Consider the following 10,334-nt stretch of genomic DNA (forward strand, 5'->3'; position numbering starts at 1 on the left):
GTCAGTTCCCAGAAAGAGTTAACAGAGGAGTAGGTACACCAGGGTGGACACCAGACAACCATGTCAGCCCTCTGCCCAGAGCCACTGTTGTTGCTTGCACTAGCCTGCTGGTGTTGCTCCCGCTTCCAGTGGAAACCATAATGCAGGCTCTTGTGCTTATTTCCGCTACCCGGCTTCGTGCCCCACTCTGCGCCTTCTCATGTGGCCCCCAAGGCCTGGAGTTTCCTGTTCTTCCCAGGACCTGAGAGTATCACCACTATCTTTCCAGTAGTATTGTCTTCTGATATGCTGGCCTCACCACACCTAAATAACAGTAAAACCTACCTTTTCAAACAGTGAAAAGAAAAAGAAACCATTAAATTCCTGCATCATGTTTCTTATCTCTTCTTCATTAGCTCCCTATAAATCTGTCTCTGAAAAGATCACCTAGTTAAACTTAAGTCGATTCTGAAAGGTACAAGACATATCATCAGAATAATTGCAACCCAGCTAGTGGCTTCTGCTTCTATTTACAGAGACTCAGATGAAATTCCCATGTTCAGGGCTCCCCCAGGAGTCTTTCTTAGCACCAACTAGAATGGGGGGCTGGTACTCTAGGAGTAGGTTCTGAAGATCTAAAGCCACAAAAATATATAGTTTACACCTGTGCTGGTCCACTGCAATCATGAGTTTTTGCTTTGATCATCATTTTCCACTATTTCAGCTTTGAGAGAGGAGGAAAATTTTCTGAACTTTCAAGTGTCTTTTGGCTGGTTTAATAATCAAATAGACTTTAGACCGATTAACAAGACAAAATAACCAAATTTAATACATATATGTGCATGGGCACCCCACTGGCCTGAGAGAGTCAGACACCCTATCTATATGAGAGGTTCAGGGACACAAAGTTAACATTTTGATCTAAAAATGAGGTAATTTTCCTTGGGGGTTTCAGAGGTCATTGCAGGATGATAAGTGAGAAGCAGATGTTTAGAAATTAGTTTTCCCTGCCTTAAAGAAAGGTTATAAAAAAGTTATTTCTAATGATAACTCTGACTATGAGCAAAACTTCTAATTTAAATTCTTTAAGGAGGAGGTAAAAGTTTCTCATATGTTTGCAGGGACTTGATTGCCATCAGCTCAAAATAATTCACATGACAAAGTGATACATTTTTGGGAAGATCTGTTCTGAACCCCTACATTTTCCTCCTCTGAAGTTTCTAAGAAGTTTTATATTCCAGAAGTCAGGTTGATATATTATTTTATATCTCATTAAAACACTCTCATTTCAGCAAGTGGTAGCTGAGCTCCCAAAATTAAGCCTATGGTTCAAGCAATCAGGTATTACATGAGAGGCATTCTGTATGAAAACACATGAAAATCAATAATTTGGTTATTAATTGGAACAGAAACCCCAATCTCTGAGTTTTGAAGGGAGCCAGTCAAAATTTTTCGATGTCTATCTCAAAACACCTTTAGATGTAGTGAAGGCAAGCAGTGGCAATCTGATAGATTCTCCTGGTCTTTAGTTTGAATGTCTCTGTTGATCTTTTTTGCAATAGGCACAAAGGTTGTTTATATATTACCTGTTTTAGTGATTCCTCTGAAGTCTCTATCACTCTGTCCAACTTCAGCTTGCATGACCTTCAGATAAGGGCAACTTTAGTTCTCAATGATTCTAAGTCACAGATGGGGAAAAATTAGTAATGCTTGGAGAGTCATAGTCCAATATTGAAGGAAATAGAATTTAATACCCAGTCCAGTTTACAGGTAGAAAGCAAAAACCTTAAAAGACAATGAGAAGGCTTAGAATATAATATCCATAAAAAGTGTATTATTGAAACAATTTTTCTCCCTAAAATCACCCCTATTTTTAGGAAATAGTCATGTTAAGACTGATTTATTTACAAAATAAGCCTAATTTTAATGAACTTGGCTTGATTATTTGTACAAGTCTAGAAAGAAGAGTAGTTAAGCATATAGGTTCTTTTAAATCTGCTTTGCTAGATTTTTTCCATAATGAGTCTTCAGATTGAACATAAACAGAATTCTTAGGGCCAGAAAAGCCAAGGCAAAGGCTTGTCATTGGACATTGCCTGCAACACCTTATAGATTTAGGTGAGTTCCTCTCTTTTCAAGGTTTCTCTAATATACTGAGGTTTCAGCATCTACCAGAAAGTGACATTTTTTTACTCACCTATAAGATTGTTGGGAACCCTGTAAGCTGGGTACCATTCTGCTATTTCCAAAGGTTTTTATTGGCTTCTATAACTCAATCTTAATTACATAAAGCTGTCTGGTCATATTTTAGTCTATGAATATCTCTTTCAAATATGACATTCCAGTCAAAATCTTGGTAAATAACCAGTTTCCAATTGTGTCCTATTACAAGGAGAACAGATTTTTATTGAACTTATGCAAGTAACAATATCGCAATGAAAATGAGAACACTCACTGTGAGCTTCTGATTCTGAAGACATTAAGTAAGGTGTAAAAGACAAATGTTTCAATTCTGTTTACAAAGGTATAACTAACTTACCAGAATGCTCTAAGTCATAGCTAGTTTTAGTGGAAAAAAATAAATAAACTCCTTTTATCTGGGAAAAAGAAGAACCAGAAATGTTTCAAACAAAAAGACATAAAAATTGTAGTTATTCCCTCAGGTCATGTAGCTTGTGTCATTAAAACTTTTTCTGCTTGAAACCAGTTTTTCTAGTAGCTCTCAACCCCGCCAGATAATTCAGGGTGATAGGGTCAGAGATAATTCCAAGAAGTTTGTAAAGCTGTACTTTAAATCTTGAGTGATTTTTCAGTGACGTGGGTGCCTTAATCACTAGAGATTGCAGAAGGTGTGCTCGAAGTGGGAAACACATTTTCTAACAGTTTTTGTTTGTTTGTTTGTTTTGTTTTGTTTTGTTTGTTGCTGTGAGGGCTACAACCTTGCATCAGGGGAAAGCTTCAACCCATCGGGAAAACATTCATACAAAACGACTATATTGATCATCTATACTAAGTGGCAGTTGAACAAAGTCCATCTTAAATGTTCTATGGTAGATGAAGGAATGCAACAACCAAAAAACTAGAGGTTGCCAGGGAGCTGGGAAAATCCAAGAGGCTGTATTAAATAACATTTATTTAATTTTCAACCTATACAATAGACTCTAGAAGTTTATCATCAGTTATTTTATAATACTTTCCGTACAATTTAACAAAACAAAACCTGATTAGATTAAAATTGCTCTTTCATGCCTGGCCCATGGTGGTGCAGTGAATAAAAGCATCAACCCAGAACACTGAGAACACTGGTTCAAAACCCTGGGCTTGCCTGGTTAAGGCACATACAACAAACAACCAAGGAACAGCTACAGTGAAGCAACTACTTCTCATTTCTCCTTGCCACATTGGAAAGTCAATAAATAAAATCTTCAAAAAAAAAAAAAGATTTAAAAAAGTAAAACTATTCTTTCATAAGAAGAAAAACCAAGTCTTTTGAGGTGTTCCAGAGTACTTCTGGAATCCTTCAAAGTTATTCACAGGTCAAGATCTTATTTGTAATAGGAGTTTAGGGAACTTTGTTGAATGATATCAAAAGGTTTGGAAATTTGAATAAATATGCTCATAAATCATTATGAAATAATAATTACTCATTTAACCAAAGTGACAATAAAAGATTTCAAAGACAATACAAAAGGTTACATAACTGTTGGCAAAACTCTGTTCTTACTATTGAGGAAATTCAGTTTTCTTAGGTAATCAAGAACCCTATTAAAACAACATAAACACAAAATTATTTTTAAAATAAACAGAATCTTTGCTTTCTAGGCAGAACCTTTCTTCACAATGTCTTATCAGTAGCAGACTAATAGTCCAAGAAAACTTGTGTTTTTTTTATTAATTTTAATTTATTTTGTTAACATTGATTCAAGTATCCCACTGAATATAATATCCTCACTCCACCCCTGTACCCCTATTTACACCCTTTTTGCCCCCTCTCCCTAATTTCCTCCCCCCTTCCCTCTAGAATTTGCTGTCTTGTTATATGTATCTCTGTGTTATGTATATATAATTTCACTAATCCCTTCACCTTCTCTGATTCCATCCCCTCATCCCCCTTGCCTTTGACAGCCTTTGCTCTGGTGCCTATGACCCCACCTCTGCCTCTATTTCATTCCTCAATTCACTTTGTACCTTAGATTCCACATATAAGGAAGATCATATAATATTTTTCTTTCTCTGCCTGGCTTATTTCACTTAGCATAATAGTCTCCAGGTCCATCCATGCCGTTGCAAAAGGTAAGATTTCCTTCTTTTTCATAGCTGCATAGTATTCCACTGGGTATATGTACCACAGCTTTTTAATCCATTCATCCACTGATGGACACTTGGGCTGTTTCCAGATCTTGGCTATTGTAAACAATGCTGCAATAAACATGGGAGTGCATAGTACATACCTTCTTTTGAATCAGTGATTTGGTATTCTTAGGATATATTCCTAATAGTGGGATAGCTGGGTCAAAAGGCAGTTCGATTTTTAATTTTTTGAGGAATCTCCAAATTGTTTTCCCCAGTGGCTGCACAAGTCTGCATTCCCACCAGCAGTGCAGAAGGAATCCCTTTTCTCCACACCCTCGCCAGTACTTATTGTGTGTTGATTTGTTAATGAGTGCCATTCTGAAAAACTTTGTCTTTTTAACAGATGAAATAATATTAAGTTTTAGTGCACTATGAATATTAAAGCTTAATTAAAATTTTATAATAAATTTATTTAATCTTATCTAGCTAGATCACACATAAAATTTTATTTCTCAAGTTGTTTTTTTTTTACATAAAGTTTCTGTGTCTCTTTTAGTTTGTCTCTTGTTTACTTAACCAATTCAGAAATAACCAAGACAAAGTTGCCTCATTTCCATTAATGAAAACACATCTTTAACTTCTTACATTTTGAAGCCAAAACATTTTATTTTGCTTATTTACACAGCTATTTTTCTCATTTCTATAGTTTTAATAAGATATATCAGCATTCTTAACCTTTAAATACCTTATTTTTTAGTAAAAACTAAGAAGTAAGCAATTGTGAATTATCTGTTACACCAGTATTTATTTAGGCCAATAAATTTATGAACAAATTTTATAATTTCTAAAAATACAAATTTCCTCATAGCACAATTGTTTTAATGTGACACAAGACATATAAACTAGTAGACATAAATAAATGCTTTTCATTTATAAGAAGAAGCAAACAGTAGATAAATCTCTATTAATAATCAGTGCTTTAAGACTACACTTTCAGGGATCATTTCTATTGTTTGTAATTAGTGTTTTATCATTTTATCTTATTTCAAAGTAATCTAAACATTTAATGAATTTACTTTATTCAACTTAGCAAAATTCTAAGGTTGCATGTTGCCAAAAAGATTTAGCAAACCATTTTTAAGTACAGATATAATTATTGCTAAAAAATTCATCTAAAAATTAATTTTAATCTTATTTATATTTATTTTATTTACCTATTCTTAGCAATTAGGGTTTGATTACTTATAAAAATTTCACCATAGCAAGTTGTTTTTCTTGTAGACAAATTTTGCAACAGCATAACAAATTTATTTGACTAATAAACCCAAGTAGAGTAAAAGTATTATTCTTAGTCTGATAATTCTAAAAACAAGCATATTTAATCAAACCAAACTCAGCTTTAACATCAAATATTTTTCCAGATCACAGAATTCAAGTTTCTGTTATAATTTTGAGAATTCTTATATAAGCACATGTTAGTTTAAATCAATTAAATAAAAATGTTCTGTGTATATATGTGTGTGTGTGTGTGTCTGTGTATTTATATAGACACATAATAAAATTCTTAGGCAGAAAATACCACACAACACACATGAACATATAGAGAGACACAGAGACCTCCTAGCCTTCATCTTAAAATTACTGCCATAAGATAGGCATGATAATGTAAAAGAATATTTGGATTCAAGTTGTGTTTCTGGCAATAAAATAAATTTGTCCCACCTGAAACTTGGCAAGATATTTGAAAGGCTACCTGCTTAGCTGGCTAGAGATTTTCTCGTTAATGTTTATCAAATTGTGTATATATATATATATATATATATATATATATATATATATATATATATATAAAATAAGCCTCCTTGATAAAATATATATAAGCCTCCTTGATAAGGGAGGCTTAGGATGTTTTGAAAGTGGTTTGTGCTTTCAGAAAAACATCCATTGGTCTCCCATTTTATTCTTCAGTCTTAATAGTTTGGTATGATAATGATAGGTGGGCTTTGACCTGCTTCCAGAGCTGCATTTCAGCTTTTACAAAGATTTGTAACATAAGAACAATTACTCTCAAAATTGGGTTGCAATACAAGTGCCATCAAAGGTAGATTTACTTGTCTAGCTACTTTTTCTTACTTTGCATTTTCTCCTCTGGATACACACTTTTATTTTAGCTTAGAGAGGAGGCTCAAAATAAAAAAAATAAAAAGTTCCTATCTGTCTCTGAATCTCAGCTTCCAATCTGGTCCAATTTCAATTCATAGGATTATTATAGCCTTTCAAATATCTTGCCAAGTTTCAGGTAGGACAAACAGTAAACATATTTGACAGCATGGTACTAAACAATTTCACAGACTCAGGAGAGTGCAAAAGTCATGGCTTTCCAGAATCATCCCCCTGTTAGCCAAATGAAGAACTGACAGAGAAATATCCCCAGCCAGGCATATTTATTTCCATAAAACATTCAGGTAAATTTAACCTACCTTTTTTACAAAAAGCTTGTTTAAACATTTCAATTTTTATAATTTTATCAATTCTTACATTTCTCTAATTTTTCAAAATCTGATTGCAGCCTGAGTGGGGGCTTCACTAATAGGTTTTGTACCACAGTTCATGGACTGTCCGTATCAAGGAGTCCTGGCAATTTTTTTCGTTTCTATCCCCTGACACTTTTGCCCACTTTTATGTAAAAAGGCTTTGGGTTTTGAGATACAGAGGTTGTGGGTTCAATCCCCAGTCAGGGCACATACAGGAATAGATTGACGTTCCTCTCTCTCTCCCTTCCTGTATCTCTCCCTTTCTTTCTCTCTGAAATCAATTTGAAAAAAAATAAAAAACAAGGCTTTAAATTCTAGTGAAAAATCAAGCCAAAAAGACCCTAGCCTTGTTACTAGGCCCTATTATCAATCTTTAATTTGATTTAACCTTAAGCAACCAGACTGCTTCCTCAAGCAATTGATGGTAAGGTTTCTTATTTTAATCTCTGCTTTTCAACTTTTTTAATTTTCCAAACTAGGATAAATAGAGCAGAATTGTCTGGGGTACTTTAAGTTTGCGGGGACCAATCAGGGCTCTTTTTTGGTCCATTTAGCCTTTGGTAATGCTATACATATATTAAAGCCTTTGTGTTAACTCCATCAATGTCCATTTTCTTTATCCATATTATTAATAATCATCTAAAGATTTCCACTCTGCTAGTATGATTCCTATAATTCTCCTACCTTCTCTTTGTTTCTCCCTTATCAATATTTAAAGACAGGTATCTCATTCTGTTTTTTTTAATTTGAAAACTCTTGCTTTTTAAGTATGTTTTTAAATGATCTAATCTAATTGGAGCATTTCTCATCACAGACATTGTGATTTTTATGTTATAATTTCCTTGATGGCTGGCAATAATTGGTAGGAGCCCAGCTATAAATGAAGTTTAGCCCACATTTTTGTCTGGACATTATTTTGGAGCTTCCAACCTGACAGCTACCAAGTCAAGTTCTTTTTTTCTTCCATAGATTGCCAGGACCAGTGATGACCAGTTGCATAGATACCAAAAAAATATGCTTTTGAAATCCCTTGATGTTGATTCCACTTAGAACAATCAAGCTGCTCTATGTGTGCCACTCACAACAGAAACCCATTTTCCCAAGTCCAGTTCTAAGACATAAAATTTTTAGGTTGTCTTTTAGTAAAATTTTACCATTCTTCTCTTCTTTTTTCTTTTTAAGTACAGGACAATTGTACTTTCAATGTCCCGGTTTTTTACAATACCTGCAAATGTCTCAAGCCAAATAGGAAGGGGTCAAAGTAGACTTTGATTTTTTTTGTTGTTGTTTGTATTTTTCTGAAGCTGGAAACGGGGAGAGACAGTCAGACAGACTCCCGCATGCGCCTGACCGGGATCCACCCGGCACGCCCACCAGGGGGCGATGCTCTGCCCACCAGGGGGCATGCTCTGCCCCTCCGGGGTGTGGCTCTGTTGTGACCAGAGCCACTCCAGTGCCTGGGGCAGAGGCCAAGGAGCCATCCCCAGCGCCGGGCCATCCTTGCTCCAATGGAGCCTCGCTGCGGGAGGGGAAGAGAGAGACAGAGAGGAAGGAGAGGGGGAGGGGTGGAGAAGCAGACGGGCGCTTCTCCTGTGTGCCCTAGCCGGGAATTGAACCCAGGACTTCTGCACGCCAGGCCGACGCTCCACCACTGAGCCAACTGGCCAGGGCCAGACTTTGATTTTTATTCTAATTTGTATTCCTCTATCTTACTATGGGAATCTTAATGACTAGCCATTATAACAATATGAAAGATCTCTAAGGAAACAAAATTTTCCTTTTCAATTTAGAAAGTTTTTCAATTCAGAGGATCCATCATCTGAATGATTAGAATCTTAATAGCTATTTAAAGCTATTAAACCTTTTATGGTTTAACCAAGAAAGGAAGAAAATAGTATTGTCTGAGAAAGCAAAGACTTTTTTTTGCACATGTAGTAGGGATGGTGTGACTCTGGTCTTCCACAAAAACGTAGATCACCTCCAGCCACCAACTCACTAATTTGCGGCACAGGGCAGACACTACCGGAATGAAATTTTTCCAATACTAACAAGAAGCAAAGGTTGAAACTATGAAGACCCTATATGGGCTAGGGTCCCTTATGACAAAATTCCCTGAGAGTTGGTTGAAAAAAGAGGATCAATAAGTCTTTAATGGATTAACCAAAGCTTGAAACCAGCCTATTCAATTGGCCACCAGATGAACCCTTGTAAGTATACCTTCCAGATGGGAGAAACTATTATCAATAGTCTTAATGACCAAGTTCTTGGGATATAGAACAAAATGAAAGGAGAGACACCAGAAAGAGATAGAAAAATACAGCATTGACAAAACCATGAGTTTGTTTATCAAAACTCAGCCTGACCTGTGGTGGCACAGTGGATAAAGCGTCGACCTGGAACGCTGAGGTCTCTTGTTCAAAACCCTGGGTTTGCCTCATCAAGGCACATATGGGAGTTGATATTTCCTGCTCCTCTTCTCCTTCTCTCTCTTCATTCTAAAATGAATAAACAAAATCTTAAAAATAATCATAAATAAATAATGAAAAAAACAAGAACTCAGTAAATCTAAAACACTATATAGTTTCATAATACTTTCTTTTGCTAAAATTGGAAAATTCAAAAAATGGGGGTATCTCTTACCACTATGCTTTCACTGAACTCAGCAGGTAGAGATCTGAGAGGTTAAATTAGCAAGAATTCTTATCTTTACCAGCATGCTAAAGGTCCCAGGATCTTCCTACTGCAGTGTCCCACCAGTGAGGTATCCTGAGCACAGTGCCCTCTTTGAAGGAGAAAGAAACTTTTTACTATCCTCAAAGTTCTTTTGACTGGCCTAACAATCAAATAAACATGAGACCAGTATATAAGACAAAATAACCAAATTTAATATGTGTATATGCATTGAAACTCCACATATGTGAATCAGAGAAACCCTACATATTATATATGAAAAGGTTAAAGGACAGAAAGTTAAAATGAGATATGTATGGCATCCTGAGCTGAAAATGAGCTAAGCTTCCATGGGGGCTTAAAGAGTCATTGCAGAATGATAAGAAGAGCAGATGTGTAGAAATTAGAAGTTTGTCCTGCCCTATAGGTAGATCATAAAAGTTTATTATGCATAAAGCTCCTTGTTTAAATTTTGTACGAAAGAGATAAAAGTTTTTGGTGAGTCTGCAGAACTTGATAGCTCTTGACTTAAAATAATCCACATGCTAAAGTGGCACAGTTTCAGGAGACCTGCTTTGAACCTCTATACAGCCATACCCTGGGAAAGGAGTTTATCTTGAATCTTAATTCATTCATCTACACATCCTCAAATTGGAGGTAAATTTTGTAGTCTATACTTTTCAAAGGTCAGGGACAGAAATAAAGAAAGAAAACTGGTGGTAGATTTATAATTTGTTTAGAAGAGCTGAGGATGGAAAAAAAAGGCGGTTTTATGGAAAGTAACCCCACAGGGTGATCTAATCATAAATTTCTAACTGTGTAGGTCATGGTGAGTAGCCATACCCCAGGACTCTAACT

General features: G+C 35.6%; 1 non-coding gene across 1 annotated transcript; it reads right to left on the reverse strand.

The window, feature by feature from the left end:
- Positions 1 to 7,774: 7,774 nt before the first annotated feature.
- Positions 7,775 to 7,904, reverse strand: LOC136407411 (U11 spliceosomal RNA). Its single transcript, XR_010751950.1, has one exon. It is a non-coding gene; the product is annotated as a U11 spliceosomal RNA (small nuclear RNA).
- Positions 7,905 to 10,334: the final 2,430 nt, after the last annotated feature.

Source organism: Saccopteryx leptura, chromosome 5 (assembly GCF_036850995.1).
Source record: "Saccopteryx leptura isolate mSacLep1 chromosome 5, mSacLep1_pri_phased_curated, whole genome shotgun sequence".
NCBI classification, from domain to species: domain Eukaryota; kingdom Metazoa; phylum Chordata; class Mammalia; order Chiroptera; family Emballonuridae; genus Saccopteryx; species Saccopteryx leptura.